At 40.6% G+C, this 10,022-nt stretch overlaps 1 pseudogene; it reads right to left on the bottom strand.

Annotated features, from left to right (window-relative positions):
* Positions 1 to 5,428: 5,428 nt before the first annotated feature.
* Positions 5,429 to 8,429, bottom strand: LOC119523699 (annotated as a pseudogene).
* Positions 8,430 to 10,022: the final 1,593 nt, after the last annotated feature.

The following is a 10,022-nucleotide window of genomic DNA, read 5'->3' on the forward strand; positions in this document are numbered from 1 at the left end:
TATATTTTGTAAGGGCTAAGGTACAAATGACAGCTTTTGCAATAGGAAGGTACATGTCTAAAAGCATAATATGTCATACTTTCCAAGGGAAATGTCACCTATCTGATTGTGCCAGTTTGGATGTATTATGTCCCCCAAAATGCCATGTTCTTTGATGCAATCTTGTGGGGGCAGATATATTTAGTGTTGATTAGGTTGGAACCTATTGATTGTTTCCATGGAGATGTGACTCAATCAACTGTGGGCAAGACATTTGACTGGATAATTTCCATGGAGATGTTACCCCACCCAGTGGGTCCTAATTAAATCACTGGAGCCATATAAAAGAGCTGAAAAGCAGAAAGAACTCAGAACAGCTGTGAGTGATATTTTGGAGAGCAACTGAGAGAGACATTTTGAAGCCGGCCATTGAAAGCAGACTTTTGCTGACACTTTGGTGCTTCTAGCCCTGAGTTTGCCCCAAGAAGCTAAGAGAGGACAAAACACCACAAGAGTACATTCTGAAAAATGCACAGGAGCTGAGAGAGGAGCTGGAACATAACCCGGGATCAGCAGACACCAGCCACATGCCTTCCCAGCTAACAGAGGTTTTCCAGATGCCATTGGCCTTCCTTCAGTGAAAGTATACTTGTGTTGATGACTTCATTTGGAAATTTTCATGGCTTTCAGAGTGTAACTTTGTAACCAAATAAACCCCCTTTATAAAAGCCAATCCATTTCTGGTATTTTGCATAATATCAGCATTAGCAAACTGGAACACTGATGTTGATCTTTTTGTTTGTTTCTCTTTGGCTATATATTTTCTATGTTCAAGGCTTCTTTTATTACATATGTTTTCCTCTTTTAGCCCTATCCTCAATTCTTTGTGGACTGTGGCAATGCAATCATGTATATTTAAATATAAACCATGGCTCTTTCAGGGAACAAGGCATTCTAACATTGTGATCAACCTCAGCTCTCCAGGCATAGAAGTCTTTTACTTTCCCCTGTACCAGCAAGCATTTCAGTAGCTCCTACAATTGCATTCAAATGCAGTGGGATTAACTAGTTGTAATGTATGCAGAGCAAGAATAACAGCCCTGGCCTGTCCCTGGACATAAGCACTCTCTGGCCACATCATCCTGGTAGCTGCTAACTGAAATCAATTTTCTGCAAACAAGGCATGAAAGTGCTCCCACTTCCTTTCAAAGGACAGCACACCCAGATGTCTTTCATTTTATTGATTTTTAAATCACATTCAATGACTGACTTTGAATCATCAAGTAGGCTTCCCTGGAGTTAAAGTGCCAGAAAGATTTTATTAGAGAGCTGCTTTCCAGATAAAGGATACCATATCGTTGACTTAAGATCTGCAATTCTCTTTTGATCTGCATTTTAATTTTTTTTTCTAAAATGTTTTCTGCAGCTATAAGCCTTATTGAGCTCAGGGAATCTGACTTAAGTATCTCCATATCTGCAAAGCCTAGCAAAGAGCATGGCACCTAGTGGGTACTCTGGAAAAGTTTTTGATTTATTTTATTGAATAGTCCTTTTACCTTTTAAAGGTGTTTGTGAAAGGTAACAACAAATTAAATATACCTCACTCTGATTTGCCTGGTTCCAAAAACATATAAACATCCTGTCTTTAAAGCTTAATAAGAACAGTAGATATCTTATGTTAAGCAATTAGAATGTAAAACTAAAAGGGAAATTTCTGACATTACCTGGTGTGTCAGTTTGAATGTATTATGTCCCCCAAAATGCCATTATCTTTGATGCAATCTTGTGTGGACAGACATATTAGTGTTGATTAGATTGTAATTCTTTGATTGAGTGTTTCCATGGAGATGTGACCCACCCAATTGTAGGTGATAACTCTGATTAGATAATTTCCATGGAGGTGTGGCCCCACGCATTCAGTGTGGGCCTTGATCACTTTACTGGAGCACTATATAAGCTCAGACAGAAGGAGCAAGCTTGCTACAGCCAAGAGGGACACTTTGAAGAATGCACAGGAGCTAAAAGAGGAGCTTCTGCTTACAGAGACATGTTGGAGATGGCCTTTGAAAGCAGACTTTTGACCCTGAGACAGACGCCAGCCACATGTCTTCCCAGCTAACAGAGGTTTTCCGGATACCATTGGCCATACTCCAGTGAAGGTACCTGATTGTTGATGACTTACCTTGGACACTTTATGGCCTTAAGACTGTAACTGTGTGACCAAATAAACCCCCTTATAAAAGCTAATCCATTTCTGGTGTTTTGCATCCCAGCAGAATTAGCAAACCAGAACACCTGGCCTGGCACAATGATCACAGCTACAAACCCATATGGGGATATTTATGGTTCTTGCCACACTGTTGTGTTTTTCATCCATATTGTGTACATTATGTGAGAAAAAATGCATACCCCTTATCAGACAGAGAGACACACTTCTTCTCACCTCCAGGGGTGGAGTCTCACCACTTGGAGGGTGGCAAGAGACTGCCACCAGGAATTCAGTCTTAGGGGAGCACATCCACTCCATGGTTTGCAGGTGTTGGGGTTGCCAGCAGAAGCATGACTTACCCAGCACTGGATGGAACATTTTACTCACATAAAGAAGAGACAGAGCAACGTCAGCTTCACTAGTATCAGTTCCTCATTCAGTGGGTCTCAGTCTGTGGCTGGCACAGGGAGAAGTTCTATGTGCAGCACCCCATGCCTGTGTGGGTGCCTTAGTGGGAGAACCCTGCTCCCTCCCCATCAGGGACTGATACACCATCCTGGTGTGAATATTTACAAACAGAATTGTGGGGATTTAGGATATGCATATATTTTATTTGACTAATAAATGTCAGATGACTTTCCAGAATGGCTACACCAGTCTACAGTCCCATCAGCAGTGCAATGTCCCAACTTTCCAACAATTACTTGGCATTATCCAGCTTTCTATTTTTTGTCAAACTAATAATAAGTGCATCCTTATTTAATTTTTACATCAATTTATTTAGGTGTGTTAGATGCCCTTGTTTATGGATTAGAAAAAATGAGGCACACAAAGATTAAGCCATTTGCTCACAGTTAAGCAGCTCCAATTCTTCGTCAGCTAATTTCCCACAGGTCTTGCTTACTGTGGATCTGGAAACTGGCTCAAAGTAAAGCTAGAACTTTATTCCTGAATTTTGATCAACCAACATCTTATTGGGTATTAGGATACGAGAACAATGATTTTGCCACTTTACCACCTTTTTTTCCTTTTTTTAAATCAGTTTTATTCACATACTGGACAATCCATCCAAAGTGTACAATCAATGGATCTCAGTGTAATCACAGAGTTGTGCATTCACCACCACAATCAATTTGAGAACATTGTCATTTCTTCCAAAAAAAAATCCCATACTCCTTATACTCCCCTATTATTGACACATAACTTTGGTATAGTACCTTTGCTACAATTGATGAAAGAATATTCTACTGTTACTGTTAACTATAGTCCATATTTTGCATTAATTGAATTTTCCCATTTACCACCCTATTATTAACACCTTGTAATAGTGACACACATTTGTTCTATTTCATATAAGAACTTTCTTATATTTGTACAATTAACCACAGTCATCATCCAAAACAGGTTTTGCTACATTATACAGTCCCATGTTTTATCCTCTAGCTTTCTTTCTAATGGCATACATGACCCTAGACTTCCTGTTTCAACCATACTCAAACTCACACTGTTAATTGCACTTACATATTGTGCTACCATCACTCTCTATCCATTCCCAAACATTTACAATAACCTTATTAAAAATTCTGTACACATTAGGCATTTTCTGCCCATTCTCTACCCTTTTTATATCTCCTGGCAACCTATACTCTAAATTTTACCTCCCAGAGTTAGCTCATTATAATTAGTTTAAATTAGTGAGACAACACAATATGTGTCCTGTTGTGTCTGGCATATTTTGCTCAATATAATGTCCTCAAGGTTCATCCATGTTGTTGCATGCATCAGGACTTCATTCCTTCTTACAGCTGAATAATATTCCATCATATTGTATATAACACAATTTGTTTTTCAACTCATCAGCTGATGGACATTTGGACTGTTTCCATCTATTACCAATTGTGAATAATGCCACTATGAACATCACTATGAAATGTCTGTTTTTGTCCCTGCTTTCAGTTCTTCTGAGTATATATCTAGTAATGGGATTGCCAGATCATATGGCAATTCTATACTTAGCTTCCTGTGGTACCACCAAACTGCCTTCCAGAGAAGCTGCACCATTCTACATTTCCATCAGCAGTGAATAAGTGTTTCTATATCTCCACATCCTCTCCAGCACTTGTAGTTTTCTGGTTTTTTGTTTTTGTTTTTGTTTTTCACTTTTTTCCAAATATTATTCCAAATATGTGTTTCTACAGACAGGGGTCAGTATGGTTAACATTCTACAGAAGAAACCATTTTTATAGACATTGAAAATTTTAATAGTTGAAAAAGCTCACATTTATCTAGATATGGATTATGTTCCATGGTAAGATTTTGGCATTCTAAGTTCAAAGACAAAAATGACAGTGGCTTTCTTTCCCACACAAAATATTTACAATCTTCCCTTACAGCCTACTCTTAATTATTATCTGTGATGCCAAGTAGATGGCCTACTGACCTTTAGAATTAGGGCTCCATTGGACAAGGTAAAGAGGGAGCAGGGTAAGCATTAGAATGAATTCAACTTTAGGAGACCAAACTGACTTTGACTCCAACCAAACCGCAAAGTCCAGCCAGAGGCCCATTACAGAAAAATACAAGTTTTAGTATCATATTTACAAGGTTGTGTCACTAAACACAATTAAGAGCTAATCAATCCAAATTAAAGCTAAGCATATTTCCATCACTAGTTCCAACCTCATCCTATTCCATTTTTATGAAGGCTCCATCTTACAGCTCAATATAAAATTCAAAATGGGGGAAGGGCACTTCTGAGTCCTCGGAAGGAGCCATCCTGTATCCTCTGTCCAATCATTTCTGTACTCTGCCCTCCCACCTTGAAACAAGTCAGTCTTACCAAAGAGGTAGGGTTTCTGTCATTGTCTTATGAAAATTAGTTCTAAATGACAGCAGAGAAAGGCTGTTCCGTGAGAAGCATTTGGCTTTAAGCCAAAGGACACTGTTCCAACTTTCCCCCAAAAAAAGTCTCAATGAATTCCATACTACCCCTTTCACCCCTGCAAAAGATCTTGCATCTAAAAGCTCCAAACAACCACCAGCACAAGATGTTGAAATGTTATACTTGAGGAGAAGGAAAGGGAGATAGGTTTTAATAAAACCCCCATGTACAATTAAACTTGATTAAAAGCCTGGATAATGCTTAAAGTAGTAATGAGTACAGGAGGCTGCAGAGCAGAGTACAGGTGTGCCCTTTCTTGCAGTCAGTAATTGCTGAGGAAGTAACAGGCTGACATGACTTCACTTGAGCATTGGAGAAGCAAAAAGTTGCCTTGTCGTCCTAGGTTGGTGGCAGACTTGCTTTTGCTCCCAAATCTGGGAGTGTTCCTTGTGAGGGTGGAGCAGACTCTCTGCAACAGGGAGCTAGATGAAGGCATCTTGAGATGCTGATGCTCTGGAGTAGTTACAGGCCCCAGTAAACTCACTTTAACATCTCATGTCTGTGGTGTTGAAAAGGCATTGGAGTTTTCAATGACATGCATGGTGTGTGGGTTTGGATGTATTATGTCACCCAAAATGCCATTATCTTTAATGCAATCTTGTGTGGGCAGACATATTAGTGTTGATTAGATTGTAATTCTTTGATTGAGTGTTTCCATGGAGATGTGACCCACCCAATTGTAGGTGATAACTCTGATTAGATAATTTCCATGGAGGTGTGGCCCTACCCATTCAGTGTGGGCCTTGATTACTTTACTGGAGCACTATATAAGCTCAGACAGAAGGAGCAAGCTTGCTACAGCCAAGAGGGACACTTTGAAGAATGCACAGGAGCTGGGAGAGGAGCTATAGCTTACAGAGACATTTTTGAGATGGCCTTTGAAAGCAGACTTTTGCTCCTGAGAAGCTAAGAGAGGACAAATTCCCCAAGAGCAACTGAGAGTGACATTTTGAAGAGGAGATTCTGCCTAGAGAGGAACATGCTGAGAGAAAGCCATTTTGAAACCAGAACTCCAGAGCATTTTCCAGCCACATGCCTTCCCGGCTAACAGAGGTTTTCCTGATGCCATTGGCCATCCTCCAGTGAAGGTACCCGATTGCTGATGTGTTACCTTGGACACTTTATGGCCTTAAGACTGTAACAGTGTAACCAAATAAACCCCCTTTTATAAAAGCCAATCCATTTCTGGTGTTTTGCATTCCAGCAGCATTAGCAAAATAGAGCAGATTTTGTTATCAGGAGCTACAGCCAAGGGGGACACTTTGAAGAATGCACAGAAGCTGAGAGAGTAGCTGCAGATGAGAGACAGTTTGAAGATGGCCATTGAAAGCAGACTTTTGCTCTGGAGAAGCTACAAGAGGACAAATGCCCCAAGAGCAACTGAGAGTGACATTTTTGAGGAACTGCAGCCTAGAGAGGAACGTCCTGGGAGAAAGCCATTTTGAAACCAGAACTTTGGAGCAGACGCCAGCCACGTGCTTCCCAGCTAACAGAGGTTTTCCTGACGCCATTGGCCATCCTCCAGTGAAGGTACCTGATTGTTGAAGTCTTACCTCAGCCTTAAGACTGTAACTGTGTAGCCAAATAAACCCCCTTTTATAAAGCCAATCTGTTTCTGGTGTTTTGCATTCTGGCAGCATTAGCAAACTGGAACATATGGGATCAATGTTCTGTTGCTCTACCATCATGAACTATCTCCAATAGTCCACAGTCAGTGAAAGTAAGCCCTCCACCACCTTGAGTTGATGCTTGATGTCTTGTAACATTGCCACTGGGTCTGGATTGGGCCCAGCATGGGCAACTATTTAAGGGCCAAGGACTTTAGCCAGGTTGGCAACATCCATTTTAGTGTTCAGGCTCTGAGCCACTCTTTGCAAGTGAATCATGAGGAAAGCTAATGTGTCCCTGTTGACTTGGGGCAGATCACCAACAGCCTGGTACATGGCAGCTATGCTGTTGTCCTCATCTGTGATTTCTGCTGCTTCCATAGAGGCCTTATTTAGCCAAAAGTTCAGAAGAGGTTCTTTGAGGTTTCGAAGGAAGTCTTTCAGAAGGCTACAGATAGCATGGATGTCATCCACCTTGCTGAGGAGGAGCACGGTTTTCACTCAGAGGAATTTCTCTTTCAATTCTTTTACTGTCTGGTCACAGCCTGAGATCCTATACAGGCCTGTCTCTGTAAGACCCCTCTGTTCAATCTCATTTATATAGTGGACAACAATGGAGGGGATCACTGATGTAGTCTGGGACACAAAATCTGCCAGCATTCCCTCTCTGATCTTGACAGGTGTTCCTATCAGGGTAGGAATGCAGGGAAGGGGACAGCAGTTCTGACATTCTGGATGAGAGACCACATGACAGTCTCGACACTTCAAGGACAGCTTGCCAAATTGTATCCGCTTTCCACATGGAACACAAGATTCTGGTTTAATAACCGTCTTAAAGACAAAGTCATGCAAGCACATCCCTCTGTTACTCTGTGGAGTGCTGGAACTGTCTGTCTCAGTTCTGGGCTCCAGCTGCCTGCTGCTCAGGGTGGAGTCACTGTTCCAAGGTTGTAAAGTATCTGTTTTCCTTCAGCTCCTGGTCCAATATGGCACAGTCTCAATCATGGACACAGCTTCGATGGGCCCACCATCATTGGGAAAAGTCACCATAGTCTTTGCAACTATAGATTCACTCCCCTGGTCAGATATGGAGCCAATGGAATGAGTTTTCTTTATAGATCCAGGTGGACCATCAATAAATTGTCGGCTATTAGAGAGCCTCTTTTCTGTCTTCTTCAGTTTGAAAGTCTTCACCAAAGAAGAATCCCTAATCCAGTGATTCATTAGTCTCATCAAAGCTGGTATCTGATAAAATGGAACCAGATTTGTCAATGGTTGATAGTCTTTTGTTCCCAGCACTGCCACAGGATGTTTGGCCCCTGTTGAGAAAAGCCAAAGCTGATTTTTGCTCTTCACTTAGTTGAATGCTGCCAGATGTGTCACACATGAGCATCTCTCAATCAGCTGAATCTGCCATTCCAGCTTTTCAGTCAGCCTCAGCTGGCTGTCTCCATTTGATCTCTACATCCACCTGATTGCATGCATGGTGCAGCTTAACATCCAGAGAACTACACTCAGTCTCTGCTTTCATCAAAAGAACCTTGTATCTCCCCAGTTTGTGATCTGTTCTCTCCCACTTTTTATGGAAATCCTCAAAGTCCTTTGCCAACTGGATGAATTGGAGCTCATTTCCTTCACTGAGAATCTCCACCTGGCATACAAGCTGCTCAAACAGATTCCACAAATTCAGCATCTAGTCTCCATCACAAATCCAGTGCCAGGTGTACCTCTTCTCTGCGGGCCCCAGCGCTCACTTCACTGGGGTCCACCTGGGCCCCACCTGGGCCTACCTGGGGCTGCCTTTCACTTCCCTATGCACTGTAACCAACCGCAGAGCAGTACTGCGCCACCAGCTCTGGTTTGAAATCCCGCACCAATCCTCATGTGCTTTTTAGCCATTTGTATTTCCTCTGTGAAAAAGTGTCTATTCAATTCTTTAGCCCATTTTTTTAATTGGGATGCTTGTCTTTTTATTGTTCAGTTGTAGGATTTCTTTATATCTTCTGGATATTAAATGCTTATCAGATATGTGTTTTCCAAATATTTTCTACCATTGGGTAGGCTGCCTTTTCACTTTCTTGACAAAGTCCTTTGAAGCACAAAAGTATTCTATTTTGAGGAGTTCCCATTTATTTATTTCTTCTTTCATTGCTTGTGCTTTGGATGTAAAGTCTAAGAAACCACCTCCCACCACAAAGTCATGAAGATGCTTCCCTACATTTTCTTCTAGGAGTTTTATGGTCCTAGCTCTAATATTTAGATTTTTGATTCATTTTGAGCTAATTCTTGTTTATGGTGTTAGATATGGATCCTCTTTCATTCTTTTGAGATATAGATATCCAGTTCTTCCTGTGCCATTTGTTGAAGGGAATGCTCTATTCCAGTTGAGTGGACTTGCCCGCCTGCAAAAGGAAATTGGACATAGATCTGGGGTCAATCTCTGAGCTCTCAATTTGATTCCATTGGCCAAGATATCTATACTGAGAGGAATCCACAGAAGCAAGAGGCTGAAATCAACCAAACTTGAGGAGAATGGAGAAATCAACAGATGCCACCATGTGCTTTGCCATGTGACAGAGGAGCCAAGGATCGCCAGCAGCCAGTTTTCAGGAAGAAAGTATTGCTTTTATGATGCCTTTATTTGGACATTTTCATGGCCTCAAAACTGTAAGCTCATAAATTCCCATTGTTTAAGCTAACCCATTTCACAGTATTTGCTTGGAGCAGCCTAGTAAACAAAAATGTGTTATGATACAATTTGCTTTAACTTGTTATAAAATCCATGTTACATTGTTATTTGTATTTAAATAATCAAAACATGAGGGAAAAGTTTTTTCCCTTTAACAGATAGTTATCATTTCAACTGTTCATAAAGCTTTTGAGTAATTCCAAGTTTCCATGCAGCATAATTTTCTTTATGCCCAAAGAACTTCCTTTAATCTGCCTTGCAGTGAAAATGTGCTCACAACCAATTATTTTGGTCTTTGCTTATATGAAAACATGTTTAAATTACTCTTCATTTTTGAAAGATGCTTTCTCTGGGTATGGAACTCTAGATTGACCTTTTTTTTTCCTTTCAGCACTTTAAAATATGTTTTATTGTCTCCTGTCTTGCATTGTTTGTGATGTGAAATCTGCAATCATTCTTATCTTTGTTTCTCTGTCATTTTTACCTTTGGCTAATTTTAAGATTTTTTTCTTTATCTTTGGCTTGTAGCAATTTGATTATGATGTGACTTAGTATGGTTTTTTTGTTTCCCCTTTATGTTAGTTGAACTTTTTGACT

This window comes from Choloepus didactylus, chromosome X (genome assembly GCF_015220235.1).
Source record: "Choloepus didactylus isolate mChoDid1 chromosome X, mChoDid1.pri, whole genome shotgun sequence".
Lineage (NCBI taxonomy): Eukaryota > Metazoa > Chordata > Mammalia > Pilosa > Megalonychidae > Choloepus > Choloepus didactylus.